A 15,177-nucleotide genomic window follows, 5' to 3' on the forward strand; every position below is an offset into this window, starting at 1 on the left:
TAAACTTCCAAACCACCCTCAAGCATAATGTTTCACCTCCTTCCTCCTATTTCATTAGTTGCCCAATTCAATGGATTTAGAGAAATTCCAAAAAGCACAGTTGCACAACTAGAGTTGATTGGATATTTTCATAGCCTCAGATAATTTCCACCATGATGTATCATAACCTGTTTATTTTCTGATTTTCTTTGATCATTTGGAGCCATTTTTCAGAAAAGGTCCCTCACTTATCTCCTTAGATTCTTTGTGGTTACAGAGTGTGGGAGCTGGGCTGTGTTTAACAGCACATATGGTGTGTTGAGACGTAATTCCAGGACTGTGCCATCATGTGATATGTAGAGAGGGAATTGGGGATGAGCATATTGTTTGTTGCCAAAGAAATAAAGTCAGAATTCCTTCCTGAAAGTTCGTAATGTGTTGGCACTCTTTGAGGGCTTAAAACCATGAGAATAGAGCAGTGGATCTTGCAGTGAAATGGGCCTTCCCCAGGGCTGTGCACAATGTGTCCTCTGGAGACATCAGAAAGTCCAGGAAAGCTCCATCTATACTTGTACTTATGGTTCTTTGTGCTCTCTTTCCTTTGCTATCTCTCTGGTTTCTCTGCTTTTGAAAATATTCAACTTTCTGGCAGCCATATGAAAGTGAATAACATTTCTTTTGATCACTGTCTCAGACTGAAGTCCAGTGGGCTGGACATCTACCCTAGTACTGCTATGGAACAGGCTGATATGGTACTTTTCCTTCTTGCCCACTCCCAAAGAGCTGAAAAAGTGGAACAATATCCTAATATTTTTGGAGTGCAACCATTTGGTCTTGTCGACTTGATGTTTTTTGGTTTGGTTTTTTTCAGCTGCAGGGAGGTGCTGTAGATGTTAGTGGAGTGGCAATACAGGAGGTGATGGGAATTGTAAGCCTTTGTCTGAGATCCTGCTTAGTACCTCCCTTGCTGTTATTTGACTGGCAGCATGAGATTCTATGGCTTTTGAAGATATTGGAACATACTTGTATGTATAAAATCAGCAGTCACTCTAGATAAGCTTTTTGGGCATTTTTATTCACTCAAGAAAATGTTAAGTTAAATAATGTTATAAACAGAATCCATATGAATGACTTCCATTGTTTTCCATATGTTGTATTGCTGCATTAGAGGTAAAGGAGATTACCCTCTGCAGCAGTGCAGGACATTGAATCCTTCACAGTGCTATGCAAATTGTTGCCCTGTGGCATTTCATCACAACACAGTGAAGCTTGTTGCTGTTAAACTATGGGGTTTTGTTCAATGTTCTTATCTAAATGTGCCTCCTTTTTTCCTGGAAAATTAAGTGGTTTAAGTCCAAATGGGAGTATGCGTAGACTGCAGACTGTAACATTTCTTCATGTTTTCTCAGATGGACTTTTCTGACATTTCTCTTTTAAGGCATGGGAAGTGGCGGATACTCACAGGCTTTTCACCTCTGAAGGAGTATATATTTAGGGGAATAATTCTATTTTCTTTAAAGATAGAAAGCAAATCAAATCACTATTATAACAATTTTTGTTACTGACTCCACAAAGTACCTAAGGGTATGTTGTTCTAATGTGGTGACTTAACTGAAAGGACGTTAGAGCTCTTAAAAGATCTGTGTGGTGCCAAGTGTGTTGCATTTATTACTTGGTTCTGGCCTGCCATTTTGCTCCACAGCTGAAATTCTCCCCATCCCGACACTAGGGGATGCATGAGACTATGCTTTGTCCCTGACACAGCCATCCTGCTGCAAAGGTTCAAACTTTTCCTTATCTCAAAGGGCAGTCCCAGCTTCCTTCAAACCCACACCTTCCTTACAGTAGCAAAACAGATTGCCTTAGGAAAACTATGCCATCTCTCAATTTCCTTTTTATTAACTCATTTGTTAGGATTTTTGTTGGCATTGTACCAAGAAGCTCTTTTTCACAATTTAAGAGGTTTTTTGACATAAAAAGTGGAATTGCATTAATGTGATTTGTTTTTCTGGTGCTAACAAATTTGATGACTAAAAACGGAAACCTTTTTTAGTTCTGTGGGTACCCATTTCTGACCATGCAAATGTGTAAGTGAGAAGATAATGAAAAAAATAATTTCATGAAAAAGAAAAGAAAAAGGAATTTATTAAAGATGTCATTCAGCTCTCTAGCTGCTAGTTTCTATTCTATAGCTTTCTCAAAAAATTGCTTATTAGAAAAACAACTACCATGCTGAGGAGAAGAATTAGGGCTATTTCAAGCATATTATTTCACTGTTTCTTGCCAGTGGGAGACTCAGGGAGGGGGCTGGGGGTTTACAGTGGCTAGACAGACCATTAAATTGGTATTAAACACTTTTCCATATGAAGGAAGTCCCCTTCTGCCAAAAATCCAGGAGCAGGGGGATCAGTTTCAATGCAAGTACTGCTGGGATGGGGCTAGATAAATGTTGAAAAATTAAGAGGTCACTGGGGTCAGGGTGCAGGCTTCAGAGCCCGTCTGGCTGGCTTCCTTGTAGACTCTTGGAGACCTGGCGCACCAAAGCAGCATGACGTCCTGCATAAACATTTGATCCTCCTGACCAGTTTTTTCCATGGTATTAACTTTCTTAACAGAAAAAAAAGTATCTAAAATTGACCAAAGCTGTTTTATATCAATTTTCACCATGCAAAGCCACAGAAAGATTCCTGTGTTGTGTCCAAAACAAAAGGGAGGGCAAAGGGAGAAAGAGCAGGTTGCCAAACTACTTGTATAGATTCACAAACTGCCTTAGTTCCTAAAATAGCAGCACAACACAACAGAGGGCTCCTCTGAGAAGATGATAAAATGCACTGGTATTGATTTTTTCAGCTAGTTAATCAAATGGAAAAGATAAATAATATAAACCCCACAAGTCAGGAAAGATGGAAGGCAATGTGGAGGGATTGCTTTAAAATCCCAAATCAAAGAAATGTTAGAGGGCTTGCTAAATCCCCAAAGCAGAGTAAACCTGAATGGAGCAACAGTGTCAGGATTGGAGGCCAAGAGACAGATCCCAAGTTGAACAGGGAGTTGGCACTGTGTGATGAAGGGCACAGGTGTACTTTTATATTGCTTTTCTATGTCCTCAACTCTGGGGACACAAGTCATTCCCATGGCAGCTCGTACAGTTCCCAGGCTCCTTTAGCTGATGTCTTGTGGCTCCTGGAAACCACCAGATCTCTTGAGACCATTATGTGCAGTGCAGTCATGCTTTCTGTTTGGGAACAGAGACAGCTAAGGGTGTCTTAAGGGTGACAACAGTGTGCTGGCTAAACTGAGTAAGGTGAGGCTGAAGCCCTGGCTGGATCTTTAACTTTCCTGGATGCTACAGACAAAGAGAGTTACGGATTTGGCCCATAATTTCTATTGTTAAGAACATGTCTTCTGCCTGGCTTGGCTTTCACTCAGTGAAAAACAATGTTTCAACTTCAAAATACTGATCTCAGTTCAGTAAAAGCAAATAAACAGAAAATCTCTGCTGTGCTGTTGTAAATTTCCCTTTTTATATGCTGGAGTCTTGTTTGGTTATCCTTCAACATAGGTTCTAGATTCTGGAAATAAACTAATGCTGTTCCTCTTCCGTGAGAAAATGCATTCATGTTCCTGTATGCAGCTTGATGCAAACTTCGACTGCACTCTGCTTGGGAACCCACCAGTGCAGGACTTTGTGCTTGGATGTAGCTCTGCTAAGCTGCTGGGGAATATGTGTGGTATATCTCCACTAGCAGATGGTATTGTAGTAGCAGAGCTTAACTCTGAATGAATTTGGCCATTAAACAGTGAAGCATCTCAGGAGTCTGCGTTGTCAATACAGGATCATGATGGTTTGTTAAATGTACTGGTTTGTTGCATCCAAAAAAAAGTCACTTTCTATTTTAAATCTGGAAATTATTTTTTCATAAACATAACTGCATTTGCAGAGCTCTTTTGTTGTTTCTGTAAAACAGAAACAGGCCCTCTTGCCTGCTATACAACTTTTTCTGGAAGTCCTCAAGGGCTGGATGCTACAGCCCTGTGCCGATAACGTGACCAAAAAGCAGTTCTGTTCCCGCAGCTGAATTACAGTTTGGTCCTAAAATGCATATGCACATACATGTAATGATACAGGCCTGACAGTTTGCTATAGATATGTTTCATATAATCAAAATGCACTTTGAAGGTGACAGGAACAGGTTTGGAAGCATCTGTATTTCTGCCATAAGGTTGGAAAAAAAATCATTATATCTTGGGGATGTTTGGGTTTTATTGCATAAAACATTCAAATCTGGTCAACTGAATAGAGGGATGTTCCAGGTATCATTCTTTTCTGTGACATGACCCCTGTTGTAAGATAGGAATAAAGAAAGAGACTCTAATGACACAGATGAGCAGTGAATGCAGCACGTGGGGAAGGAGGAGAGCAGGATCAAATGACATGACAAAGGCAAGCAGAAAAGCTTTAATAAGCTGTACCAAAAACCGAAAATAACTCAAGGAGATGATAAAATCTACAGCATGGGGGTGGGGGAGACAAGCTTAAGGAAAAGAGCAGTGGAGCCCACAGAAATGACCACAGTCCATTTTTATTTTAACCACTTACAGGAAGGTGATGAGTCACCTCTTCCAGAGCTCTTTATTAGTGAGGTGAGTTTCCTGCTATGGAAATTAGAGCCAGCAGAACTGCTAAAGGGGGAGGAAGATTGTGCTCAGACATCCTTGTAAGCTCTATGAGGAGGAGGAGGAGGAGGAGGCAACCTACTTGGGCCAGGGAGAGGGCCGTGCCAGAGACATACAAGTCAGTGAGAAAGAGTTATGTTAGCCCTCATAAGGTGAAAAATAAAATACTGAGTTTCAGATACAGAGTGGACCCAGGCAAACGAAGCGCTCTCAATTTAACTTCTGTTTTCTGAGTGCAGAAAATTTCACTTTTGAAACAACAGGTCACTGGGAGTTCAGCTGTCCAATAAGTTACAGAGCTATGTTAATTTGTTCCACATTGGGCCTGAAGTCTACAATTAGGTGGAACAGGATTTTATGGTAACTTTTTACTGAAGTAAAAGCTCAGACTTTCAGGTCCTGTGTGCACTTCCTGGACCTGACCAGCAGTCCTGCCAGAGAGCTTGGAAACCCTCTGGTACAAAGATGTTGAGATAGATAGATAGATTAGATAGATAGATAGATAGATATTTTATGGCTTTATTTTTAACACAGTTTGGTGGCTTTGGTTGGATTTCTGTTGCTGGTTTTTTGTTTTGGTGGTTGTTTGTTTGGTGTTTGTTTTTTTTTTTTTAATTAATATTTGTCCATTTGAAAATGTTCTCAGAAGTTGTAACTGACAGTGAAACGCAGAAAAAGGGTGAAACAGTTCTAACAGAACTGCAGCCTAGCTCGGTCTGCATGCATACATCTGCCTATATACTGCCTATATACTGTTTGCTGTTCTGGGGAAAAGGACAAGTCACTAAGAGGGGACAGACCTTCTTCCTTAGTTGAAGTAGTTAAGGCTTTGAACTGAAGTATTTTTGTATGTAGATGTGTGAGTATTGTTACAAATAGAGACCATACTGAGCATTAGCAGTACAACAGGGTAAAGCTCTGTGTAAAATAACCTTGAATAATTACGCAGCTTTAAATAAGATTGAATGTTCTCCATGCTCACTCCGTCCACGTTGTCATGCATCCTTTCTAACTCTAGAAATTCAACTCTAGAAATTCTAGAATAAGGTGTTCACAGACAGCCAACAAAATACCAGCTTGTAAATGTTTTTTCCGGCTTGACTGGGATTCAAACTGGCACCATGTGTTCAAATACTTCAGTTACCATGAAGCTGGGTTCCATTCTAAGCTTTGCAGATCAGGCTAGCCAAGTTATTCGTCAGGCATTATTCATTCTCACTGGCTTAGAGAAAACGTTCGTCATCATGTTAATATTTGTTCTGTGGGTTTATTTCATATTTGGTTTTGGGGTTTTTTGGGTTTATTTTCAATTTCCTCTGCTGCTTCAATAACTCCTCAATTTCTTGCAGTCCTTAATTTGAAACTGTAAGTTTATTATTTCAACTTCCAAAGATGATTATTTGGCATTGAGTAAACAACCTTAGCTATGCACTTGCTGACATTCCTCCATAATAACTCTCTGCCCCTATTTTATCATTTATGGAATTGCTGTCTAATCCTTTTCATGGGTCTTTTTTTCAAGTAGCTTTTTTTTTATAATAACATTTGTTATAAAATGAAAGTAAAACCAATTAAGTCTGCCTTATTGTACTTACAAAAGATTGATGTGTGTAAAGTCTAACAGCTTATTTGGGGATTTTAATCTAAAAGTGCCCTGCAATAACATTCTCTTGTGTTCTGGGAACTAGCTGTAATAGAGAAGCCACTGCCTGCAGAGATACTGAACTAAATTAAAGTATTGTGTGCTGGTATTCTAGCATCTGCCTTATACGTTAATCTCTGGAAAATGGTTGAAAATACCCTAAAGTAGCAGCCACTTCTTTGTTTAAGTTTGAAAGCTTTTTGTATCTGTTCTCATTAATGCTGCAGTGCAGAAGATTCACTGTTCAGTAAATGAATTGAACAGAAGCCTCTACAAACCAAGAACAGATTGCAGTTTTCCCATTTCAGTCTCCATTTTATTTTTGTTGTTTAAATTTGAGCTCTAGGGACCCAGGTTTTACTATGCTTGCTTCAACATATGTGTTCCCTGCTAGAAAGAAGCAAAATAGTTGGACTCGAATACTGAAAAAATTTAAATAATATGCTGTCTGAATGACTGAGGATTTCTTACTCTACCTTAGTTTTCTCTTGAGTTATATTTCCACATATGAGACTTAAAGTGTATAGTTTCTCTGAAAGGTGGGTTCTGAAAATGCTTCATCTTCATTGTGAAGCCTCTCATTTTTCTTGTCTGTTACAAAATTTTCATTCATCCAGCCCTGGATCAGAAACAATACCATGTGATTTGCAATCGTATATGACAAAAGTAGTTGAAGCTGTAAAAGCAGCATGTAGTAAACAAACAGACTGTAGGCAGTAATATATTTGAATACAGGATTTTTATCCATGAATAATCCATGAGTTTATAAAAAATATTTTTTTTTTAGATAATTTAGGAATAGAAGAATGCTTTAATTCATAAAATAACTTATCTTCTCCAGCCTAAAAAACCAATTCCATGAAATGCAAGAAAAAAACCAGCTGTGACGTATAGATTTTCCCAACTTGGCTGTTGCTATTTCAGAAAATAAAGTATGCATCCCTTGGGACAAGGCCTGCAAATAGAGTATGTATGTCCAAGTGCTCTCCCTTTAGCTGCTGATCGGTGCAGTGATACCTATGCTGCAGGTGAACATCCTTTGAACATCCTCCTGCAGATGCAGCTGCTGGTTGAAAATGCTTTTGCTTCCAGCTGCTTGTTCCTTTTCCCTGCCGGGACATTACTGCTCTTTTATTGCTGCTGGAGGAGCTCCTGATGCAGCCAATCCTCAATCCATCTTCAAGGAAGAAATCAGATTGGTAAAAACATGTTATTTAAGTTGTTTAGGAAGTTATTAAGTACCTGAGCAGTTTCATTAGCAGATCTGAAGGGACAGTTACAACTTGAATAAGAAAATGATGGGTGCTCATCACCTTGCTCTGTTTCTGGCCCAGTGAACAGGTTAAGTATTGTCATGCCAAGTAAATAATCAGTAAGAGGAGAAATGCTAGGATGTGTATCCTGGCACATAGTTTAGCCCTACTTAGAGGTTTTAGAGGTGTCCTTGGGGTATCTGGGAAATTAGGACAGCTTGTAGGAAGGCCTTCTATTATAGGAAAGAGACCAATATCTATTTGTCAATCTAGCCTGAAAGAATGCAGATATTGCAGATATAGTGATTATGGCATTTCTGACCCTGTCTCTTCATTGCTTTTCTTCAGCCAAAGATATCTGTTGAATTTAAATGAAGCTATATCCACAGTATATGACTAATTTGAAAATGTTTTTTATAGCTAAAAAACCTCATTTCCTTCTCCAAACAAAAAAGTCCATCAACTCCCTTCCCACCTGAGCTCTTTCCTGCTTCTGATGCAAGTTCCTTTAATGGTTTACAATGAGCTCTGTATGCCTTTCACCTCAGGTTGTGTACTTAAAAACGATACTTACAAAGCAGGAGATCTGTTAGGATAAATTTATATCTTAAACTGCTTGAAATAAGAAAAGCCCTTTACTAGTTTTAAGTAGGAATAGTAAAATCTAGTTTTAAAATTATTACAGAGGAAACAATTTGAAATGGGAAATCAGAAGAGGACTGTGAAGAGAAAAAAATGAAGGGATTAAGAGAGTGTGGTAGTGCTTCAGACTGAAGTTCCTTATATGTATTTAATTAAGAGCCAATAAAATAGGATTTAAATGTACATAAACTAGACATAGTAGAAACTTGTTAATTTGCATGCTAATAATTTGCAGATTTTATAATTCATGAAAAGAAAAAAAATAGAAGCTTCCTTCTGCCTCCCAGCAATGGTTTAAACCAGAGGTTGTAGTGAAATAGCCTATTATTAACACTTAATTTCATTGGCAAATATATTGGAAAGCAGTGTCTAATGCATGAGACTGTGTTATAAGGGAATAACTACAGGATCATAGATATTAATGCACCGTAAACTGTACTTCATTTTATCTTTGCATTCCTACTCTTTCAGACAGCACTCAGTGTAATTCTCTGTGATTTTCACTGATTTGGAGTGGGGTGTAAATAAGCACTTGTGCCAGGTAGCAAATGCAATGATTTGCCATAACTCTTGGGCATTAAAATTGCAAATCACCACTGCCAACAGGCCAAAGGCCTGATCACTGAAGCTTTTGAAATCGTGCCTGGAAATTCCTTAGGATTGTTTGAGCTTTCTCTTTCAGAGGTTTTAGTTGTAGTAGGTGGCAGGAGGTCAGTTCACTGTTGTAGCTCACTGTGCCTGTGGGACAGACTATCCACACATAGTTATGGGTGAAGGAACAGAGAATGGTCTGGTTTTGGTTGATGTGAATTTTTCTAAAGTGAATCCTGATAGGTCAGCTCCTGCCCATTATTATTATTTATTGTTAATCAATATAGATCTGATATTACTGCCCACTCTGACTTGTGCAAAACCTCCAGATCATACTGTTCAGTGATGCAGCTTTAGTGTCTCTTCTTTTTGGCTTGTTTATATAAGAGGGTATATTGAATTTGATGTTTCCCTGTGGTACTATAGCTTATAATAAATTAATATCTACCTCTTTCAGCCACTTTTAAGCTGTTACGTGCAATATCTTCAGCTTTCCTGGGTGAGAGTGTTAATACAAAGTCTAAGAAATACATTTGGAACTTTGCTAGGTTTCAATAATAAACTTCATGCATTTAATCAATTTTGTAATTAGATTGAGATGTTAAATGTATTTTTATTTCTAAAATAATATTTACTTAAATGAATTATGAATCAGTGTTCATTTTTTATTACCACCAGAGTATGTTAGAATCTGTTCCTTTGAAATCCAGTTGTGTGAACTAACCTTGATGAGCTGCCCTGGCTCCACACTGAATCAGAAAAAAACCGCAAGAAAGTTGTAATGTGACCATGTCAGATGAAGGTCCTCCAGTTTCCTTTAATCCTGGCTCCAGTTACCTGGAAACTGTCTACCCAGCTATATGCAAAAACTTGGAGGGATCGTCCATTGAGCCAAATTTCGTCATCTGCCAGGTAATTACAGCCCTTGCTATCTTCAGCACGGAATTACCCACATAGGGCCTTTTGTATTTGTTCTTCTCTTGTGGTGTGTTTGTTTAATCAAACTTACTTACCTGCAGCTTTCATTCTGCAGCTAGAAGGCCCGTAGCAAGGTAGAGGAGCTGGCTTTTGCATTATGATTCAAATGAAGTTGAAATTAGCATGAACTTATGTTCAGTAGTTGATGTATAATGTATGTTAGAATAAATAGTACTTTGATAAACTGACTCTGAGGATTGTTATGATGTTTCTTGCCTGCATCCTACAACAGGATGAAACTGTAGTGCCTTGTGATTAGTAGTTCTGTCTTGCGCTGTACCTTTCTGGCACAATGAACCAACCAGATCAGCTTTTAAGGAAAAACTTGTTTAGAAACAAACAAAATCCTCAAAACCTAAAACCTCACACAGAGTAAAACACACACAAAAGTGTCCTCTCCCAGGCAATGAGAACAGCTGCCTTAACTGTTGAGGTAAATAACAAGGATCAGAATAACTTTCAAATGGCATAGGAAATTATTTTTCTACTTTATTTTAGCCTGCTCTGTATTTTCATTGAAACAAAGGGTCTTTTGGAAATAGCACACTAAGTTATGCTTAGAAAACACTTGTGTTGCATCATAGTGGCAAAAACGAACCAAACAATTAGCATTAAGTATTTCAGCCATGCCAGGTTTTGCAGGGTTTGATCAAGTCCAGATCATCATGAAAGGATCTACTTTTTTAGTATTGGCCTTTTGAGGAAATGTAGTTTCAGTTCCATTACACCTGCAAAACTGAGACTCTAGCAAGAAATCAATAGATCCTGGTGACTTAAATACTAATCTTTCAGGTGGTCTGTGTTTCTAAAATATATCTCATATTATGCATTTACCAAGGCTTATTTAAGGAGAAGTGGATTTACTTGTTTTGTAAGAGCATTTTACCCCCCACATGAAAGGAGTTTACTTCATCTTGTCAAGTTTTCTTCTGCTACTTCTGTTGAAAATGTTTTGTTTCTGCTTCTCTTCATTATCCCGCTTTGTGTTTTCTTCCTAAGGCTTGCAAGGAAGTCTGCTTAGGCTGAAAGACGGCAGGAATCTATTGATAATGGGGAGATGTATCAAGAAAGGCTGTAAGAGGACAAGCCAAGTGTTAGGAATTTACTGCGGTATTTCCTAGCCAAAAGAAGGTGAGCAATATAACAAAAACATTATCCTGCCAAGAATATGCTCAAGGAGGTAATTAGTAATAGTCATAGAAGAAAAGAACAGGTAAGGAAACATGAAATTAAATGGAGCTAAGTATGCAAACCTGCTCTTGCTGTGGGTCACTATTGGTGATTTTTAAAGCAAATAGACTGGGCAGCACCAGCTTCATCTTATATTTAATTGCTGATCCGAATGGCAAATACTGTTGCCTTCATTTTCAAAATACTTTCTTGCAGGTGGGAACTGAAAAGGTGTGGGGCCTTTGCTGTGCCATGGTGTTCATCTTCTCTGGAAGTTCAGCCTTCAGCAGCTGTGTGGGGACTTGTGCCACATCTGACAGTACTGTCTGCTACGGCAAACCATGCCATATCGGCAGCAGCTTTCTGGCCTTCCCCCTTGGTTGAAGCTAGGAGGCACCTTCATGATTTAGAGCATGGCTGACAAGGTAAGTTATCTTATGTATTTTACTAGTGTACTTGTTCAGCCAGTTGTTTTGGGTTTTTTTATTGCAAGTTATAGTTGAGCTTGTGTATCTGAAAAAAAAATAAATCTTTTGAATGCCTCATAGTAGTCAGAATATTTTTCGGTCTCATTTTTAACCATTTCTAAACTGTATTGCCTCACTGGTAAGTATAAGTAATTTAAGACTTAAATTTTTTGTTCTTTTTCATATAAATGTCTCCCTTAGGATTAAGCTTGAATTACCTTCATGTTGTTGGCCATTACTTGCATTCATGGGTAAATTAAAGCTTCTGGTTCCCTGTCACTGATTTTTCAAATGTTAGTAATAAAAATTGCAGAAGCATTTTTAATGCCAGAGATTTAACAGATGTTGGTGGACACATTAGCTTTAGACACAGATTTGGCAGGCAAAATTTGAACTAAGAATGGCTGATTCTGTATTCTTTAAGTTTAAATTTAGCTTTACTGGCCTTTCAGGTGTGCTTAAAAACAAGATGGATTATGAAAATGTGTGCCACAACTTATTGGCATGTATCCCTGAAACAGGAACATGTGAGATCAGAAACTCTTCATATGGCAAGATATGTGTAATGGCCAATATCAAAAGCTGTTCACCCATGCTTAATGACTATAATCTGAAACCTGTTATAAAGTTCATTGTAGGAGCTGAACTCTCTTCCTGCTATAAACTGACTACTCTGGTTTTTTGTCTGTACTAACATTGAAGCTCATTCCTTATCCTGATGAATGTCTACATGTGGTCCTGAAACTCGCTGTTGTCCTGCGTGTCTTCCTCTGTTTCTCTTATGTTGCTACCTTGTGAGTGATTTCTCATAATTACAGCACATTTTTGTGAGGACAGATTGCCTCTTCTGTGCTGCCAGACCCAGTCCTCAGAGTCGTAGTAGCTGAAGGGCAAGCTGAGAGTATTTTGCAGCTGCTTTGTGAAAATCCCAGTGACTGAGACCTTGGTGATGTTGGGACTCAGACAAATCCAGATGTCGAGAGTCCTTATAGGGCACATCCTGAGCTTCAAAATGTTCACAAATCCTTGTTAATAATAGGTGCACCCTGTCTAAAGAACATGCTTACACTGTACTGCATTAATATTTACTCTATGTTCAGTTCAGACTCCCTAGCACTTGCAAGTATAGAAGGAAAAAATGACTATAAGCCATTTTATACTCAACTAAATAAAGGCCAAGCCTCATCCTGGTATAAGAACAAAGCTGATTAAAAGCTGGTGTAATGTATTTCTAGCTGTTTGAGATATTGTTCACATACTGAAGTGTTGCCTGTTGCTATAACCCTGCTGTACCAATAGCCAGACAAGGACTACTGAATTGCTGATCTGACACTGTGACATGTCATGTGATAGTTTCTCCACCCTTGGGGAATTCTCCCAGAAGAGTTGAATCCTGTCTCAGAACTGTTTTGCGCTGTTGGAACAGTTTAAAGAAGCTGCCTCCTGTCAATCAGTCAAGCCTGTTGTGTCTAACAGATGTTTGCGCTCCTGTCTCAGAACTGCATGAATTCACATCTGAGCCTTAACCTGACAAAGCACATTTGAGTGGGGTCCTTTTCTCTGTGTTGTTTGCTTTTCCACCCATTTTAGTCTGCCAGGTATGTGCCAATGCTGAGTGCTCTGTGCAGGGATATCCTCTAGTCAGCACTCAAGCCTCTGAGGGATCTTTTGGACAAATAGTATGCATGTCTTTTACCAGAAGCTTTCTAATCTGACATTATGAATAATACAGAGCATGTCAAGAATGTCTCTTTGTTCTAATGGAAGTGGCAGGTTCCTGAGCTGGAAGTTAGGACTTTCTGGTCTTTAACTCTGGAAGGGGAGAGGTGCAACTTGCTTCATTACTGTGGGGAAGTAATTCTGCTTGGTGCATCTGTTTCTGCTCCTGTTTGCCTGTTTGTCTTCTTTCTTGGGCTACAGAGTGTTTGAAATGGTGACTTTTCCTTTTTTTTCTCATTTATAGTAACCTGAGAGGTGAACCTGTTCTCCATCAGAGCCTGTGGAATTTTCTGCACTACAGTGAAAACAATTGAAAAGGGCATTGTAAGATATGCTATACTGTAAAAACTATTTGCTTACATTTCTCTCAAATTTGTACATGGAATTGGTGCTGAAAATGCAAGTCTGTGTTTTGATATCAGCTAAACCTAACAAAACCCTTTTTTTACCCATGAATATCTATTCTTCCTTCTCAATGTTCCTTACTGTGTCCTAAATATATTCCTATACTTCTGCTTTTCATAGAAATGTGTGGATTGCCCTTCATTTTCAGAAAGTCACCCGAGAGATCAGTGACTTAGAGAAGCCCTGGGGGGACTTCTGTGTCTGCTTCCCAAGTTCAGTATTTTCTGTCAGAAAGTGAGGTAACTGTTCCAGCTGATCCCTGGGGAAGCAGAGAGGTTGGTGTGCCCAGGAGGGATTAGCTGTATTTAACTATGGGACCCCACCTCAAACTTCCTCAGCAACAGGAGAATTTTATTTTATGAGCTCTCTGCTGTGGTCCTTTCGTGCTTTCATACTGAACACACATTTAATTTTCCTTTTGAACTGTTTAGTACAGTTAGCAGTTGGAAACAGCTTTCTTTCATTCCACCAACTCCAGAGATATAATCCTTCTTCTCTCCCGGTTCTTATCTTTACAGTAAATTCATGTATCTTTTGAAACTGATTATTATGCTCATGGCTTTACTTTTACCTGTTCAAGCAATTGTCTAGTTTAAAAATAAAATATCTCATTACATTTGTGAGAAAATTTGCTTTCTTAAACCATTTGAAGCTATTTTCATCAGGCCGTTTCTCCAGCAGGTTTATGACCTCATCTTTTATTAAACTCTGTCTGACCTCACTTGTTAACAAAGGTCAGACATATTAGTTTCCTAACTTCTCTTTTGCCAAGTGACACCCACACTGGTGGTGCTTTCCCATTCTGGGAGCTGCTTTTCTTCCAGCTGCACAACAGGTGAAAATCAATCCAGCTCTGGAGATCCTTTTCTTACTGTTAGCATGTAGGCATGTTTTGCTCTCAGTGGTTTGCTGTGGCCTTTAATTTTCCCCTTCCCCCTTCTTGAAGTGTGTATGCTGTTCACCGCCTGCCAAACTCCAACTGTGCCAGTTAAAAAAGGGTCTGCATGACTCCTTATTTTACATGGAAGTTAATAGACTTTTTTTGGAAAACTACATGCCACTTCTTCAGATCAGCACTGAATCCACACTTTGGGTGATGGTGGTTTCCAGATGCTGATTACATCAAGTGGGAGTTGTTCAAAGTCCCCTTCTCTCATCCCTGCCATGTTAGCAAGTTGGGGGCTGTCTGTTTTGGTAGCCTAGATGCTGAGGTTTACTGGTGAGTCATGAAAAACTAGAAGATTTGAACTTGGCTTTTCATTAGAACCTTATTTTCTTCAGTAAGGTAGGAGTTGATTTATTTTCCTTGCTTGGTCAAAGGCAGGTCTCTGAAGTAAGTGTGATATGCCTGTCTTAATCTGGGATATGGCTCTAGGATGAAAGGAGCTTCTTCATACTTCACTACTACTCTCATCTTAGGTGTGTCCATATCTAATCAGCAATCTAAATATCTATTTGCTTCTCCAGCTTAATTTATTATAAGTTTGGAATGTAATTTCTTTCTTGTTGAGAATTTAGGATTTTGTATAACTTTTTAGAATAAAACAGTATCTGCAACTGTATGAGTTGAAGTTCCCACAGTTTCTTCTCCTGGAAGAAGATAGTCTTATTTTAAGAATCAGTCATCTGTCCACCCCTGTTGATACTGGGATAT

This window comes from Psittacula echo (assembly GCF_963264785.1).
Source record: "Psittacula echo genome assembly, chromosome: 10".
In the NCBI taxonomy this organism is placed as follows: domain Eukaryota; kingdom Metazoa; phylum Chordata; class Aves; order Psittaciformes; family Psittacidae; genus Psittacula; species Psittacula echo.